We start from the raw sequence: 10,796 nt of genomic DNA, 5'->3' as shown, positions 1-10,796 counted from the left end.
CGCGCCGCCGGAGTCCCCTCACCGTCTTCGCCAGGATCGGCCACCGCCCTGGTTCGCCGTCGCTTGGAGCCACATCGTCGAGCCCCCTTTTGCCGGAGCTCCACCGTCGTCGCGGGATCTCGCGTCCCCGTCCTCCTCCTCGCCGGTCCTCCCCGACCGCCGTCACGCCCGCTGCCCGTGCCCTACACCCCCCTCAGTGAGCTCCGCCTCGCCCCTCCCCTCCTCTCGGTCCTGCTCCGGCCGCGCCCATGGCCGCACCCCCGCGCTCCCTCTCTACTCCCCCCCGTGGTCACCGCACTCACGCGCGTGCCCAGGCGCGCTCACCGCACCAGGGCCAGCGCTCCGCCCCACTCCCCACGTCGCCCCGCTCGCCGTCTCTACTGGAGACCGCCCGTGGCGACCCCGTTGGCCATCGCGACCATCTGCTCCGGCCTCCCACTCCAATCCCACCCCTCGCCTCTGCCCGCCGTGGCCCCGGTTGGCCGCGCCGGCGTGCCGCGCCATTGGCGCCTCGGCAGCCTCGTCCCGCCCTGCGGGCGAGTGCTCATTCGGGTGGCGCCCGTAACCGCACGCCCGCATAAGCTCCCCTGGCCCCATGACAATTGGGGCCCGCCCCCATAACGTTTTATTAAAAAAAGGGAATTTTAAAAAAGATAATAAATAAAAAAGATTTAATAAAATTAATCAATAATTAATTAATTATCTAATGAATTAATTAAGTTAATTAATCCGGTTTAATTAATTTAATTAACTAGTTAGGTTAATTAAATAGTAATTAAATTATCTAATCTGTAATTAACCTAAACAGAGAATGACAGGTGGGTCCCATTGGACCCACATGTCAGGTTGACCAAGTCAACTCTGTTGACTGCTGACGTCAGCATGACATCATGCTGACGTCATAAATCCATTTTTCGAATTAATTAATTAATGAATTAAATTCCAGGAATTAATAAAATCTTTAGAAAATCATATCTTTTAATCCGTAACTCGGATTAAAATATCTTCAACATGAAAGTTGCTCAGAACGACGAGACGAATCCGAATACGCAGTCCGTTCGTCCGCCACGCACCCCTAACATATCAAACTCGCAACTTTCCCCCTCCGTCTCCTCTGCCCGAAAACACGAAACACCGGGGATATTTTCCCGGATGTTTCCCCCTTCACCGGTATCGCCTATTCCTACGTTAGGTCACCCCTAGCACAACGTATTGCTGCGTCTTGCTTTGTGTTACATTTGATTGCTCTGTTATTTATTGTGTTCCCCCTCCGTTACTCCTTTCCGGTAGACTCTGAGACCGATGCTGATGCCCCTGTGGTCGACTACGTCACCGACGACCCCTCCTTGTCTGAGCAACCAGGCAAGCCCCCCCTTTGATCACCAGATATCGCCTACTCTTTTCTCTATACTGCTTGCATTAGAGTAGTGTAGCATGTTACTGCTTTCCGTTATTCCTATCCTGATGCATAGCCTGTCCTTGCTACTACTGTTGTTACCATTACCTGCTATCCTACTGCTTAGTATAGGATGCTAGTGTTCCATCAGTGGCCCTACACTCTTGTCCGTCTGCCATGCTATACTACTGGGCCGTGATCACTTCGGGAGGTGATCACGGGCATATACGATATACTTAAACAGTTACATTACCTGTGATACTGTTCGGAGATGGGGGCTGAAGGGGCAGGTGGCTCCATCCCGGTAGAGGTGGGCCTGGGTTCCCGATGGCCCCCGACTGTTACTTTGTGGTGGAGCGGCAGGGCAGGTTGAGACCACCTAGGAGACAGGTGGGCCTGTCCCTGGTCGCCGTTCGCGAATATTTAACACGCTTAACGAGATCTTGGTATTTGATCTGAGTTGGCTACGAGCCTATACGCACTAACCATCTACGCGGGAGTAGTTATGGGTATCCCGGCGTCGTGGTATCAGCCGAAGCCTTCTTTGACGTCAGCGACTGAGTGGCGCGCGCCGGGTTGGACTGCGTTAACGCAACTTCCTTTGTAATGGAGGTTGCTAGGTCTGCTCACCGGCCGCGTACGCAACATGCAGGTGTGCTAAGGGCGATGGGCCCAGACCCCTGTGCGCTTAGGTTTAGACCGGCGTGCTGACCTCTCTATTGTGCCTGGGTGGGGCTGCGACGTGTTGATCTTCCGCGGCCGGGCATGACCCAGGAAAGTGTGTCCGGCCAAATGGGATCAAGCGTGTTGGGTAAGTTGGTGCACCCCTGCAGGGAAGTTAATCTATTCGAATAGCCGTGATCTTCGGTAACAGGACGACTTGGAGTTGTACCCTGACCTTATGACAACTAGAACCGGATACTTAATAAAACACACCCTTCCAAGTTCCACAGACAACCCGGTGATCGCTTTTCCACAGGGCGACGAGGGGAGGATCGCCGGGTAGGATTATGCTATGTGATGCTTCTGGAGATGCTACTTGGAGATGCTACTTGGAGATGCTACTTGGAGGACTTCAATCTACTCTCTTCTACATGCTGCAAGACGGAGGCTGCCAGAAGCGTAGTCTTCGACAGGATTAGCTATCCCCCTTTTATTCTGGCATTCTGCAGTTTAGTCCACCGATATGGCCTTTTATGCATATACCCATGCATTTGTAGTGTAGCTCCTTGCTTGCGAGTACTTTGGATGAGTACTCACGGTTGCTTTTCTCCCTCTTTTCCCCTTTCCCTTCTACCTGGTTGTCGCAACCAGATGCTGGAGCCCTGGAGCCAGACGTCACCGTCGACGATGATTCCTACTACACTGGAGGTGCCTACTACTACGTGCAGGCCGCTAAGGACGACCAGGAGTAGTTAGGAGGATCCCAGGCAGGAGGCATGCGCCTCTTTCGATCTGTATCCCAGTTTGTGCTATTCTTCTTAAGGCAAACTTGTTTAACTTATGTCTGTACTCAGATATTGTTGCTTCCGCTGACTCGTCTATGATCGAGCTCTTGTATTCGAGCCCTCGAGGCCCCTGGCTTGTAATATGATGCTTGTATGACTTATTTTATGTTTTAGAGCTGTGTTGTGATATCTTCCCGTGAGTCCCTGATCTTGATCGTACACAATTGTGTGCATGATTAGTGTATGATTGAATCGAGGGCGTCACAAATGCATCCATATGAACATATGTATAAAAACCTATGATTTTTTCAAACTTCGAACCATGGTTTTTGATATTTTTAAAATTCAAGCTGCAAAATGCCTCACTCGCAAAACCTATCAAGATAAACAGGAATGGAATTACTAAATTAGCAATAATAAGCAACCTTCCAAAAAGTTCTATGATTTTGGGAAAATTTAACCCACTCTATATGCACATAAGTGAAATTCCACCCAAAAGCAAGTTTGAACAAGTTCCCTCCCAAAAAGGAAAACTCAATAAAATAATGGTAAAAACAATTTGTTTGAGCACATGGTCAGCACGCACGTGAATAATGCAATATAGTACAAAATCATTCAACACAAATCATTATAACATTCATACATCAGAGCAACAAATAGCTAAGTGGCTTTATTTCACTCTTCACAAATATTGGCCCCAGCGCCTACTAGTTCCCAGCTAGCCACTTTGCATCAGTTATCATTTTGTCATTTTTCCTCCGCCTTCTTGCCAAGCTCCAGTATCATATTGGCAGCGGCAGAGCACCTCGCATCATGTGGGGTCAGACGAGGATCGCTAGTGATGCTCATCTCAAAATCAGGGAATTTCAAACATACTTCGCTGACATGCATTCCTGAAAAGATAGGAGATTGACTGGTGAATAAGTGCTTGAAAAACAATCTGTGACTATGAATGAGAGAAGATTGCACTAAATCAAACAACAGTTCCTGGTTATTGCTAGGTGGATATCTATTCAGTTCTTGACAAGTGGAATCCAATGAAGTGAGTAGAGGTGATCTCCTATAAATCGTACAATCGCGCGACACATGTCATTGGTAACCATGGACCGAACCGTGACGTTGAATAAACCTAACACATGAACAAGGCATAAACAAGTGGTTTATAGATCTGACCACTTAAAAATTCTTTTGCCCAAGCATGCTAAGCATAGTACACCATGTATGCTAACAGTTCCATGCATGATACTAAGGGCACACTATCAGGATTGGATTCAATACACGCTAATCAGGAAGTACGTGGCACGAGACCCATTTGTATGGAATCTTTATTATTGTGCCTATATGGTCCATGACCCCAATTCTTGTCGATTTGGAAAATGAAAGAGATAAGAGTAAATGTATTTACACATACCATCTGCTAGTGAAGGTACTACTTTGTATCTAGGGGCCATCCAATCACAATCATAGCAGATCTCATCTGGCTCCTCCATTGAGAAGTAGTGTCAAAGATACAGATTGCATTTAAAAATTTAATGCATGCATTTAGCACAAGGTTTCTTACCATGCATTTATCGTTTTGGGCAAGTTCCTCCTTCAAGTTCAATCCCTTCCGGTTAATGCTCTTGGTTTTGCCATCATCGCATGAGAAAGTTAGATAGGCAACTTTCATTATATTTGAGCTAGGTTCCTTATATTTCTCCATTATTGACAACACTTATGTTGTCATCTTGTCTTCTCCATAAGGTTTAAACATGATGAGTAATGGAAATGTCGAACTCATATAGAAATAACTTGCCAAAATTTGCCACACTTCTAGTGAATTACAAAAAAAAACAAATTCATAACTTTGATAATGGTGAACAGTACATGCATTGTTCATTATTAAAAATTCACAAACAATTCATTTTTGTCTAGCTCACATGTTAACATATTTCATCGTGAAACATTATACACTTGTGGAATGCATCAGTATGAACATGTGTATAAAAACCTATGTATTTTCAAACTTTGAACGATGGTCTTTGATATTTTTAAAATTCAAGCTCCAAAATGCCTCACTCGCAAAACATATCAAGATAAACAGGAATGCAATTGCTAAATTAGCAATAATAAGCAACCTTCCAAAAAGTGCTACAATTTTGGGAAAATGTAACCCACTCATATGCACATAAGTGAAATTCCACCCAAAAGCAAGTTTGAAGAAGTTCCCCCCAAAAAAGGAAAACTGAATAAAATAATGGTAAAAACAATTTGTTTGAGCACATGGTTAGCACGCACGTGCACAATGCAGTATAGTACAAACTCATTCAACACAAATCATTATAACATTCATACATCAGAACAACAAATAGCTAAGTGGCTTTATTTCACTCTTAACAAATATTGGCCCCAGCGCCTACTAGTTCCCAGCTAGCAACTTTGCATGAGTTATCATTTTGTCCTTTTTCCTCCACCTTCTTGCCAAGCTCCAGTTTCATATTGGCAGCGGCAGAGCACCTCGCATCATGTGGGGTCGTACAAGGATCGCTAGTGATGCTCATCTCAAAATCAGGGAATTTCAAACGTACTTCACTAACGTGCATTCCTGAAAAGATAGGAGATTGACTAGCGAATAAGTGCTCGAAAAATAATCTATGACTATGAATGAGAAGATTGCACTAAATCAAACAACAGTTCCTAGTTATTGCTAGGTGGAGACCTATTCAGTTCTTGACAAGTGGAATGCAATGAAGTGAGTAGAGGTGATCTCTTATAGACCGTACAATGGCGCGACACATGTCTTTGGTAACCATGGATCGAACCGTGACGTTGAATAAACCTAACACCTGAACAGTGCATATACAAGTGGTTTGTAGATCTGACCACTTGAAAATTCTTTTGCCCAAGCATTCTAAGCATAGTACACCATGTATGCTAACAGTTCAATTCATGATACTAAGGGTACACTGTAGGGATTGGATTCAACAAATGCTAATCTGGAATACGTGGCATAAGACCCATTTGTATGGAATTCTTAATTATTGTGCATATATGTTCCATGAACCCAATGCTTGTCCATTTGGAAAATTAAAGAGATAAGAGTAAATGTTTTTACACATACCATCTGCTAGTGAAGGTACTACTATGTATCTAGGGGCCATCCAATCACAATCGCAGCAGACCTCATCAAGCTCCCGCATTAACAAGTGTCAAAGATACAGATTGCATTTAAAAATTTAATGCATCTATTCAGCACAAGGTTTCTTACCATGCATTTATCGCGTTGGGAAAGTGCCTCATTCGAGTTCAATCCCATTCCACTAGTGCTCTTGGTTTTGCCATCATCGCCTGAGAAAGTTAGATTGGCAACTGTCGGGGTCAAACCGGCCGATCTCGGGCAGGGGGGTCCCGAACTGTGCGTCTGAGGATCGAAGGTAACAACCCAGGTTTGCACCCTCTTAATGGAGGTAAAACCCTACGTCCTGCTTGATTGTATTTGATGAGTATAGGGGTTACCAGAGTTGATCTACCTCGAGATCATAACGGCTAAACCCTGGATGTCTAACTTGTATGAATTATGATAGCCTCTATGGGCTAAACTCTCCGGTACACACTGGAGGGGCCTATGGTTGTACAGATTCGGTTTGTAGAGGAAGGAAATTACATATCCGGACACCAATCTTGCCATCCACGCACAGGAGAGTCCTACCCGGACATGGGGGAAAGCCTCCTACTTTGTATCATTTACGGCCCATCAGTCCGGCCCATGCCAAATAGCCCGGACACCCGAGGACCCCCTAATCCAGGACTTCCTCAGTAGCCCCCGAGCTGACCTTCAAAACGACGATGCAGTATCCAGCTTATGTCTTCGGCTTTCACAATGTTGGTTCTTTACAGTATACTGGGCGGATAATAGTTCGGCCCTGGCATCTTCGTTTCACCTTTATGACTCCTTCCCTGTCGCCTCGATTTCCCCGCGTTGGGAGAATGCAAGTGGTCCACAATTTTTCATTAAAAAGAAAACACCCGGCCTCACACGGAAAACGCCTATATAAAGAGGTCAAATCCTCCAAGTGCCATCCACATCGTGCAGAAAAACGCCAAGATTGGCCACGAAAAAAGCTTCCAAACATGGCTAGCGCCCCAGGCTCCTCTTCCCGCCCCACAACCATCAAGAGGGTGATTGGTAGAGCTGCTTAGTGCCCCATCTACAGTTGACCGACTCCAGACGTAGGGATATCTTCCCCTCGTAGATCTAGTCGCTGTTCGAGCGGGATTGGCCTCGATTGGCAACGACGTGCTGGCTGAAAATTTCCCCAACTCCAATAAGGAGGAGATGGTGTGCTTCGTACCATTCCTTTTGCAGGGCTTAGGATTTCCGATCCATCCCTTTCTCAGGGGTCTATCAGAATTTTACGTCATCCAGCTGCACAATCTTACCCCAGGTTCGATTTTGCACATCTCAGGTTTCGTTGCCCTCTACGAACTATTCTTGGGCTGCGAGGCCCATTTCGAACTATGGAGAAAGTTCTTTTGCCTCATCCCCCCGCCATCAAGGACGTTCTATATTTGAAGTGGGTGGTGCCGAAGTATGGCGCATAGCCGGATCCAGATACCCCGTCGGAACTCCCAAAGAGATATATCCATAGTGGTATTCATAGTGGTTTTATATAGATGATGTCCCACTGCCGTATCCAGTTCGGCACGGCCTCCCTGAATTTTCCAACGCTCCTCTAAGGAAACACCTCAACTAGCGTCCCCGAAGTCCCAAGGAGGAAGATTGTGTAGAAATAAAAAGGTTGGTCAGCAAGGTCAGATTATTAGCCCATACCGGGCTTTCAATAATCGAAGTTATGGCCATTGCAATAAAAAGATGTGTCCAGCCTCTCCAGTCTAGAGTAACTCCGTTATGGTGATACAACGGAGAAGACAACATGTCCCATTACAAACGCAAGGGTCCGGACACCCCAGGCGAACTGGCCGTGATCTTGGATGATCTGTACAAGGGCAAAAAGGAAGACTTCCTCCGCTTAAACTACTAGGAAGGTTACTCCATGTACAACCCCATTGAATGGGTAAGATTTTGATTACCCGTGTTGGTTTATTGCTATCACAACATGCTAATCAAGTTATTTTTTGTTGTTATAAAACAGTCATGGAGGAAAATGATCGAGGGTGTTCGTTGTCCTGCCCCATAGCCAGAGGATCACAACCGCGATGAAGATCCTGGCTTCTGCGAGTATCCAAAGATATACATAGAGTTTGATGATGGGGTATTTTATCAGGCGAGCATTGATGGCTCAGAAGTGGCTATTACAGCTAACTGCCACTGCCTGTATTCCTTCTCCATCGTTAGTATTCAAAGGGCTTTCTCAAAAAGAAATTCCTACTTGCACCCTTATCCATTATACTAAACCATACTTTATAGGATCAGCGCTCGGCAGGCCAAGCGACACCTACGCAGGGTAATCGTTCAAAATGAAAGGAGACCAGGAGCGCTGCAGAAACCTCACAGTCAAAGAGGTATGTCCGCTTAATGCATGCCTGGGCTCGAGTTCAGATTGTTAAAGTCCCCTTCTATCCTTGATTTAGGAGGAGCACACGTTAGACTATGGGAAAACTCCCTGCTAGCCGAATGTCAGCCAATCCGGTGTTGGACTCGTCAACTAGGATGAGGGCTGATGCAATGCCAGTTCTGCCCCCTCATGAGGATTCAAATGACGTATCTGTCATGAATTCCGAGGTGGAGAGCGTAATGAATCACCATCGACTGAAAGAGGCCATGTGCGCTCTAGCCTTCTCCGAGCAGGAATTTACCGCACTTAGTTTGGTGGATGCGTATATCCGAGCCGCTCGAGATGGACTTGCCGGAGTTACCCAACTGTTCTCAAAGGATATACAGGTAAGAGTTTGTGCAGTTTTGATAGACATATGCCAGTAGCCCCCAAGACTTGAAGCGGTGAGGCCAACTGATTTAAGGATCGATATAACCTGCAGGTTCTTAAAGAGAAGAATACTACACTATCCTAGGAGCTGCAAACAAACCAGATGTAGCTGTGTGCCGTCACTGCCAAACTGGCAGAAATCAAAAAGGGTGCAATGAGCACTTCCAAGAAGAAGAAACATGAGGAGGAAAAAGACAAACAATCCAAGGAGATAGAGAGCTTAAAGGCTCAGTTATCGGCCGCTCAAAAAGAAAATGAGAAGTTGAAGGGCGGCATGTTCGGTATGACTTTTTAAGACCACCATAGAGACTCATACTTAGTCCACAATTCAGAATGTCATAACTCTATTGCTGCAGGTCTATTAACTGGTCGGCTGGAAGAAGAAGTATCCAGATTTCAAGGCGATGTGCTGAAGGAGTTGTGCGTGGTGCATGTGTGGGCCTGGAAAGCCATGAGGAGTATGGTCAAGGCTTTATGCACTACTGCAGGATGCTGCTAACGCGACACTACGATTAGAGACCCTTCAATGAAACTGTGTGCGATGCCATAATCACAAATGGTGGTGTAAAAAACCGTCAAAAAGGTGCAAAACATTTGTGATGGCAGAGCCATCAAACATGGTTCAGATTTTAGTTGCATGTGTGATGTAGGACATACGGTTCAGTTCATTGTGGTGAGGAGGAACAAAAGAAATGGGAAACCAGATGGAGGTGTGTGCGATATAAAGCATACGCTTCACTCGGATGAACTATTTGTGATTAGGCAACACAAAAGAAACGGCCAGCTAGATGAAGGTGTGTGCGATATACGGCATGTGGTTCACTCGGATGAACTGTTTACGTTGAGACATGAGAACAGAAATGGTTCAACTTAACAAGATGTGTGTGATACGTGACAAACATGTATGTAATCAGAAATGTGTGTGAAGACCGATAATAACACAGACGGTTGCTGCTAACAAGACGTGTGTGTTGTGCGATGGGATTGCATACACAACAACAACATATATATATATATATATATATATATAGACACACACACACTTATAAGGACATGCTTGCATAACGAAATTAAACGTCCACTTACATAGGTGGCTACTACAACCATGGCATTTGCACACACCAAAGTAAACTATTACATGCATAATTACATAGGTGGCTACTACACACATGACATTTCCACAGACCAATAAAGTAAACTATATATTACATGCATGATTAACTAGCATAAACGATCATCTGATCATCATCTACTTCTTGTGACGCTTGCTCTGCTTGTGGCTTGATCCGGGCTCGTCGATTTTGGTAACGAGGCACTTCCTCAGGTCAACAATCCGCCTGTGCATCTTGTAGAATGTGTACACGCTCTTGGCCGCGAACCTGAGGTGAGGTTCATCCAGTTGCCGCATCCAGGTCCTGTGCTAGGATAGGGGACTTGTTCTCTGGGCATCCTACTTCATCTTTTCGTAGTAGGGGTCGATGATGGCCGAGGCGAGTTCGACCAGGGAGTCCTTCGTGCTGCCCCAACCCTCTAGTGGTCATGGATTTTAACAATGTACTTGCAGGCCAAGCCCATAACACGGAGCACGTTTACATCATTGGTGGTTTGCACCGTGGTTAACTTGTAGTCAGTGTTGTTGACAAACCTGTTGAAACGATTGCAAGGCTCTGTGGTCATGCAGTAGTGGTAGATGAGGACATGATGGCCCATGCACAACTGGGCGACGGCAACCTTTTGATCTATGTCGGGATGACCGGTGGTGTATTGGAGGTCGATGCCGACCACCTTGTACTTGTCTCGAGTAAGCAACTGCTCAACGTTGTTGATGTAGTCATCCACCACGGCCGGGTCGATGGTGTACACCACCGAGAGATCCGTCTACCTCGCGTGGGTCTCCACTCTACGCTCGCCGAACTCCATTAGAGCGCCGCTGGACATCTCCTCTCTATGTGTCATCGTGGGTGTGGGTGTTCTATTGTGGGGCACGATCGAAAGGTTGATAAGACTAAGGTTATAATGGCCGTGAAA

Source organism: Triticum aestivum, chromosome 5A, assembly GCF_018294505.1.
Source record: "Triticum aestivum cultivar Chinese Spring chromosome 5A, IWGSC CS RefSeq v2.1, whole genome shotgun sequence".
Lineage (NCBI taxonomy): Eukaryota > Viridiplantae > Streptophyta > Magnoliopsida > Poales > Poaceae > Triticum > Triticum aestivum.
Note: the sequence above shows the minus strand (reverse complement) of the source record.